This window comes from Leptonychotes weddellii, chromosome 7, assembly GCF_054177405.1.
Source record: "Leptonychotes weddellii isolate Sample4059 chromosome 7, ASM5417740v2, whole genome shotgun sequence".
Lineage (NCBI taxonomy): Eukaryota > Metazoa > Chordata > Mammalia > Carnivora > Phocidae > Leptonychotes > Leptonychotes weddellii.
In genome coordinates this window covers 118,055,008-118,062,925 of record NC_138375.1, presented here as the reverse complement: position 1 = coordinate 118,062,925, position 7,918 = coordinate 118,055,008, and positions in this window count along the sequence as shown.

The window sequence follows — 7,918 nt, the reverse complement described above, 5'->3', positions numbered from 1 at the left end:
TTTAGATTGACTACCTAACTTGTTTTGGCCAATGTAAGCATTAAAAAGGCATCATATGGGGCGCCTGGGTGGCTCAGTCGGTTGGGCGACTGCCTTCGGCTCAGGTCATGATCCTGGAGTCCCGGGATCGAGTCCCGCATCGGGCTCCCTGCTCGGCAGGGAGTCTGCTTCTCCCTCTGACCCTCCCCCCTCTCATGTGCTCTCTCTCTCTCTCTCATTCTCTCTCTCAAATAAATAAATAAAATCTTTAAAAAAAAAAAATTAAGGAGAGGGGCACATGGGTGGCTCAGATGCTTCAGCTCAGGTCATGATCCTGGAGTCCCGGGATCGAGTCCCGCATCGGGCTCCCTGCTCGGCGGGGAGTCTGCTTCTCCCTCTGACCCTCCCTCCTCTCATGTGCTCTCTCTCTCTCTCTCATTCTCTCTCTCAAATAAATAAATAAAATCTTAAAAAAAAAAGGCATCGTATGTTTCTACTTGCTCTCTTGTGCCTCAGTCATTACCGTGAGACGGACTCATGTTATTTCTTCAGTTAGTTTACTGGTCCTAGGAAAAGGGGAGAGAGAGGTGAAGCAGAGCTGCCTAGTCTATCCCAGTGACCAGAGTCAGATGCAGAGCCATCCTAATTGACCTGCAGATCTGTGAGAATAATGACTGTTGTTTTAAGCCTCTGAATTTTGGGTAGTATGTTACACATTATTTTGGCAATATCTCACTGATACACCATGACTACCCATAGTTATAAGTAACATTAAAGAAACTCCTGCAATGTATTCTTTCCTTTGGTAAGAGCCTAAGTGACCTCCTTCCATGAAGTATAGAAGAGAACAATTTTTAGGAGACAAGAGATTACCTGGTTTCTGGTCTTTTCTTAGAGAGGTCTTTAACAAGTCCCTTAATCTTTCTGTGCTTCTTTTGTAAAATTGAAAATGGTAATACTTTGACACCTAAAGGTTGAGTCCTTAGATGTGCTGGTATCTAGATCCAGATTTTTTTATTACAATATACAGTTTTATGAAAAGAAGCCATATCATTATTTAAGGACACTCCAACTTCATTATTTGGTGTAATTGCATAGCCAATTAGTGTCTTTTTGAACTATAGGAATTCTGAAACAGGAATTGGGAGACTTGGAGGTAAATTACCCGAAGGATAGGGCTAAGAGCAGACACTGAGCTGAGATTTGGGAAACCCAGATAATCAAAAGAATTTTGAGTCTGAAATAAGATCCGAGATCAGAATTGGCAAGAGGAGATACAATTCTCTCAATATGCGTGTCTGATCCTTTTCTAAATCCACATGCTTTCTTAATTCTTTCTCCTGAGTCTCAGAGGAACACGGTTATCTTTTGTCAAGTGTGTTACAATAGCAGAAGACCATTGTTAGAGTTATGTACCTGCTTCCAGATTTATTTGCTCCTTTTCATCTTTTGGTTGTGGTTTACAATAAGAAATGGGCAAGTACACATATGTTCAGGTCAAACAAACTTAATTACTTTGCCAACTCTCATCACCTTGCTCCACATGTCAGGTTAGGGAGGCGCTTAGCTGAAAGACAAGATTTACCATACTCCCAGGCTGTTGCAACAAATAAATTTACAATTTTTTTCATGTGTATTTATTCATCCCCCATTACATTTATTAGAGGATTTGAGGCAAGGAATAGCCACATAGTCAGGGATACTGGGGAATATAGGCTTTTAGCTGGGTGGCAAACTGCCCAAATAGATGAGCGGAAAGGGAGAATGGGAATTGGGAAGCAATTAACCATTTCTGCCATGGTGATAAATCTCTTCTTTTTTTTTCCAGCTTTTCTTTTTTTTAAGTTTTTATTTAAATTCCAGTTAGTTAACATACAGTGTAATATTTCAGGTGTACAATATAGTGATTCAGCACTTTCACACAATACCCAGTGCTCATCACAACAAATGCACTCCTTAACCCCATCACCTATTTCACCCATCCCCCCACCCAACTCCCCTCTGGTAACCATCAGTTTCTTGGTTTGCCTCTCTCTCTCTTCATTTTTCCTTTGCTCATTTGTTCTGTTTCTTAAATCCCACATATGAATGAAATTATATGGTATTTGTCTTTCTCTGACTGACTTATTTTTCTTAACATAATACTCTGTAGCTCGATCCTGTCCATGCAAATGGCAAGATTTTATTTATTTTTTTTTTGTGGCTAAGCATATTCCATTCTATATATGTATACCACATCTTCTTTATCCATTCATCAGTCAAAGGACACTTGGGCTGTTTCCACAGTTTGGCTATTATAGATAATGCTTGCTTTAAACATCAGGATGCATGTGTCTCTTTGAATTAATATTATTGTATCCTTTGGGTAAATACCTAGTAATGCAATTTCTGGATTGTAAGGTAGTTCTCTTTTTAACTTTTTGAGGAATATCCATATTGTTTTCCAGAGTGGCTGCACCAGTTTGCATTCCTACTAACAGTGCAAGAGGGGTCCTTTTTCTCCACATCCTCACCAACACCTGTTGTTTCTTTTGTTGTTGATTTTAGCCATTCTGACAGGTATGAGGTGATAACTCATTGTAGTTTTGATTTGGATTTCCTGATGATAAGTGATGTTGAGCATCTTTTCATGTGTCTGTTAGCCATTTGTATGTTTTCTTTGGAAAAACGTCTATTCATGTGTTCTGTCCATTTTTTAACTGGATTTTTTTTATGTTGAGTTGTATAAGTTCTTTATATATTTTAGATACTAACCCTTTATCAGATATGCCTTTGCATTTATTTTCTCCCATTCCATAGGTTGCCTTTTAGTTTTATTGATTGTTTCCTTCCCTGTGCAGAAGCTTTTTATTTTGATGAAATCCCAATAGTTTATTTTTGCTTTTGTTTCCCTTGCCTCAGGAGACATATCTAGAAAGAAGTTGCTATAGCCAACATGGAAGAGGCTACAGCCTGTGTTCTGCTCTAGGATTTTAATGGTTCCCTGTCTCACATTTAGGTCTTTAATCCATCTTAAATTTATTTTTGTGTTTTGTGTAAGAAAGTGTTCCAGTTTCATTCTTTTGCATATTGCTGTTCAGTGTTCCCAAACCCACAGCTAATATCATCTTCAATGGGGAAAAACTGAGAGCTTTTGCTCTACAGTCAGTCCACTCTCACCAGTGTTATTTAACATAGTCCTGGAAGTCCTAGCCATAGCAGTCAGACAACAAAAAGAAATAAAAAGCATCCAAATCAGCAAGGAAGAAGTCAAACTTTCACTATTTGCAGATGACTTGATACTCTCTATAGAAAACCCGAAAGACTCCACCAACAAGTTGCTAGAACTGATACCCAAATTTAGTGAAGTAGGATACAAAATCAATGTACAGAAATCTGTTGAATTTCTGTACACCAATAATGAAGCAGAGAAATTAAGGAATCAGTCCCATTTACAATTACACCGAAAAGAATAAGATACCTAGGAATAAACCTAACTGAAGAGATAAAGGCCTGTACTCTGAAAACCATAGAACACTGATGAAAGAAATTGAAGATGACACAAAGAAATGGAAAGGCATTCCATGCTCATGAATGGCAAGAATCAATATTGCTAAAATGTCTATATTATCCAAAGCAATCTACACATTTAATGCAACCCCTATCAAAATACCAATAATATTTTTCACAGGGCTAGAACAAACAATCCTGAAATATGTAGGGAAGCACAAAAAACCCTGATTAGCCAAAGCAATCTTGAAAAAGAAAATCAAAGCTGGAGGCATCACAATTCTGCATCTCAAGTTATATTACAAAGCTGTAGTGATCAAAAACAGTATTGTACAGGTACAAAAATAGCCACATAGATCAACAGGGCAGAATAAAAAACCCAGAAATTGACCACTGAATGGTCAATTAATCTTTGACAAAACAGGAAAGAACATCCAATGGCAGAAGGACGTCTCTTCAACAAATGGTGTTGGGAAAATGCAGTGTTTTCTAGTCAGGATATTTAAACTCTTGTTTGTAGCACACCACAGACATTTAGCTATGTGTTTTTTATTTAAGATCATCTGCATAATACTAGGAACAAAAAGAGGTGACCTATGGTCATTTAATAAAGAGACATTATGAATGCTAACAGCTACCATGTACATTGGTGTAATGCAGGCAGAGCATGAGCCAGTGAACTGTTGATTTTCTAACTAAATTGTGGAATAATTTTACAGTTGCACCTACCACAGACAGTTCTTTTTCCTAATTGCACAGGAACTTCTGTAAGAGAATCCTAAGATGTTACAACTATCACACATTCTCTGGGTTAGTCTTGTGAAGTTAATAGCTTAAGATAGAAAAGTCAGACAATAAGCAACAAAGTTATTGCAGGAATAAGCTTGAGGGGACTCCCAACATAGGCCTGAGTTAGGAAAGTTTTCAGGACACCATGAAGTACAGCCTTGGGAAAGAAAACACCACAGTAAAATGCTGAAAATCAGCAATAGACTGGATTTCACAGTTGGTCTGTGCATATGGCCATGGGCTGAGTCCTGCTAACAGAAATGTAACTCTTATTCTAGCTCAGTGTAGTTGCCCTGAACAACAGTACTAAATAAATTAATATATTTTACATTTGTAAGAGTCCTTTCACATCCATCATTTCAGGTTAGTATTGTTATTTACAGATCACACATAAGGAAATCGAGACTCCTAGAGATGAGGCATCTTTGCCAAGACCATAGAAACACCAACCAGCACCTTGGAGACATCTTAAAAAAAACAGCCAGCCTGCCTGTGCCCACAGAGTTTATTGAAAACACCAGGTACTGGAGGATCAGCACTAGTTTTATCAGCCTGTATCTTTTCTGACCCTGGAGCCCAATTTTTATCTCTGTTATTTCTGATTCCCTGCACTGAAATTCCATGATGACTAAGTCTATTGCCCCCGCGGATTGTGGTGCTTTATCTTCTCTCCTCTTCCTCCCAGTCCAACCTCATTGAGCACTAAGTTTTGGACCTTTTGTGTCTGTTACAGCATTGGCTATAAGACAATAAGTGAAAGAGCTGAGCACTGACCCAAGTCAAAAACACCAAATCCAGTGTTTTTGCTGACTTACCATAATACTTTTCTGAGTCAACAGTATGACTGCCATTGCTATTTTAAACATAAGTGTGATTTTGAGCAGATGTTGATTCGCAGATAAAGGTGAATAACTATACATTCATATGTGTTTTAAATTTCATGTTATGCCATTGCATTTTCAAGCTTATACCGTCTTTTTCTTCAAAATAATGTTTTAAATGTTTTTGAAATCAAGCTGTGAGGCAAAGCCAAAGACTTCATTCACTTAACCATTCATGTAGGTGCTGATCACAATTTATATTTTGGTTTTAGTTAATTTCCAAAATTTATGCCTTTTTGAGGCTGTGTTGTATTCTGTTGTGTAGATGTGCATAGTCAATTCCACAGTTTCCCATTGTTGAATATTTAGGCTTCTTTTCTTTTTTAACTATAAAAAGTGCTGTACTGGTGTATCTTGAGGATAAATTCCTAGAACTTATTCCTGGCATTGCTGGTTCAGAGGGTATATGTACTTGTATTTTTTTTGTTGTTTTAGGGAATGCATTTTATTTTATTCTAGATGGAATACAAATTCTGCTTTCATTCTTGGATGAGATATAAACATATGATGTAATATATAATTCAAAAGGAAAACAGTGAAAATATTACCAGTTCTCCTTTTGATAAGCAACCACTGTTAGCACTGTTAGCTGCTCCTTATATATCCTTAACAGAGATATTCTATGCAAACACAAACAAGTGACTTTTTTTCTCTTGTGATTTGTGATTATTTGTTTTGATTGCTATCTTCCTGTTACAGACTTTCCTTAGATGTTTATGGATTCTTTCTTGTCTGCTCCTAGAGTGACTTGAAAAAGCTGATTGAAAGCTCTGAGTATGGGAATGGGCTTGCAGATTTCACAGTAGGGTGGGTCTTGACAGACCATTGGCTACCAAGCTCCAGATGTCAGTATCATTATATATTTCTTTCTGGGCTGATCAGGTGTCCCAAAGAAAGGTTTCCCAGTCCCCACCCTAGAGCGTAGAGGTTTGGCTGCCAGAGTTCAGGGTGTACAGGAAGGTGGGGGTTCCAGCCTTCAGGATCCACTATTTATATGCCACTTAGTGCCCCTGTTTTTAGTAAGTCACCCTGGCTCACAACTTTGCTTAGTATGGCCAGCCCAGAGTTCCTCCATTTAAAACTATTCTGAAGGGGCACGTAGGTGGCTCAGTCGTTAAGCGTCTGCCTTCGGCTCAGGTCATGGTCCCAGGGTCCTGGGATCGAGCCCCTCCCTGCTCCGTGGGGAGCCTACTTCTCCCTCTCCCACTCCCCCCTGCTTGTGTTCTCTCTCACGCGGTGTCTCTCTCTGTCAAATAAATAAATAAAATCTTTAAAACAAATAAAAAATTTAAAAACTTCTGAAGAATAATCTTTCATAGTTCTATTACGGCGGAGTCAGGAGGACACTTACTCCATGTTGTGGAGTCTAGGAGGGCATCTAGGGTTTTAAAGGATTCTCGATCAGCTTTTACCATATTGCCTTTATTTTCTTCTTTCACTCACCCTTCACTCTCATTTCCAGGAATACCAGAAGTCCCTGGTATTGCCAGCTCCTGAGCCTTTCGAGGATTCTTCAGGGTAAGTCAGAGTGTTTCCAGCTATTTTCTATGGCAGGCTTAGGAATTTGGTTGTATTAGATCTACTTTATCAATGGCCGTACACTTACCTGATTTTTTTAATTTAGCAAATTAGTAGCTGCTTTTCTCCCATATTTGAGATAGTATATTTTTGTTGTTGTTATTTTGGTGTTTGCTTTTCAAAGATCCCATTTGTTTCTACTTCAAGAAAGAGTAAAATTTAGATGTGTGTTTTCAATGCTATTTTAACCTGGATCTCTGATGATTGTTTTTATAAGTCATTTATTTTTCTCTTAGGCTAGCAGAGAAGGTTTAAAATGACTTACATTCCCCTATATACATTCTTCTGTAAAAAGGAAAATGCAATTTTATTCTGAAAACTGATGGACATTATTAAGAAATACTTATATTCTCTCAGGGAATTAATTTAGGTCCAAAAGAATGCTATGAACAGGGATGATAAAATCTTAATGAATCTCCAGTAAGTCTCAGAATCTATTGCTTCATATTCCATTTATTTAAAGAACAAAACTTGTGCCAAACATGTTCCTAGGATAAAAAAAATAAAACTATAATCCTGAGAGTAAACTGGCCACATACTGAAACTCATTTACACAAAAATGATGTAAAAGAAGTTAACCAAATGAATCAAAACTCAGAAAATGAGTTTGTTTGCAGGCAATAGTTCTTCTACAGGTGACAAAATGGTAATAAGCTTTAAGGATATTGAAAATTCCTTCTCTGTTCATTGCTAATTGGCCTTCTTTTCCGAAGGAGAATGCTGGTAGGTACCCCAGTGAAAGAGGACTTGATCTATTTCTACGACTTTTGCCTAAATTGAGTCTACATTAGTACTAGCCCCAAAGTGCTTCTCTTTTTTAATTCCATATTGAGTTCACTGAATCACTGACTGTAGAAAATAAACTTTCCATATCCCATGCTGCTTTCAAATGAGAGGTTTCCATGGCATTCAGACTTTCTGAAGCCCATTAAAAAGCCTGAGAGGTAGAGAGACTGTAATTGTTACCACTCAGGTCCAATATAATCAGCTGTCCAACTACTCATCAGCTCCAACAGCAGCCTTATCCCACTGCTTCCTGCTTCTGATACCTCTCTGAGGATCAGTCACATCTGCCAGGATGGAGAGGGAGAGTGAATGATCTAGATTCTAGTTTGCAAGCCAACTATCCCACACAGAACAAGATCATTTCTCACGGATGTGCTGGTGGGGCGTCTGACATTTGCAGGGTGTAAGCTGTTGGC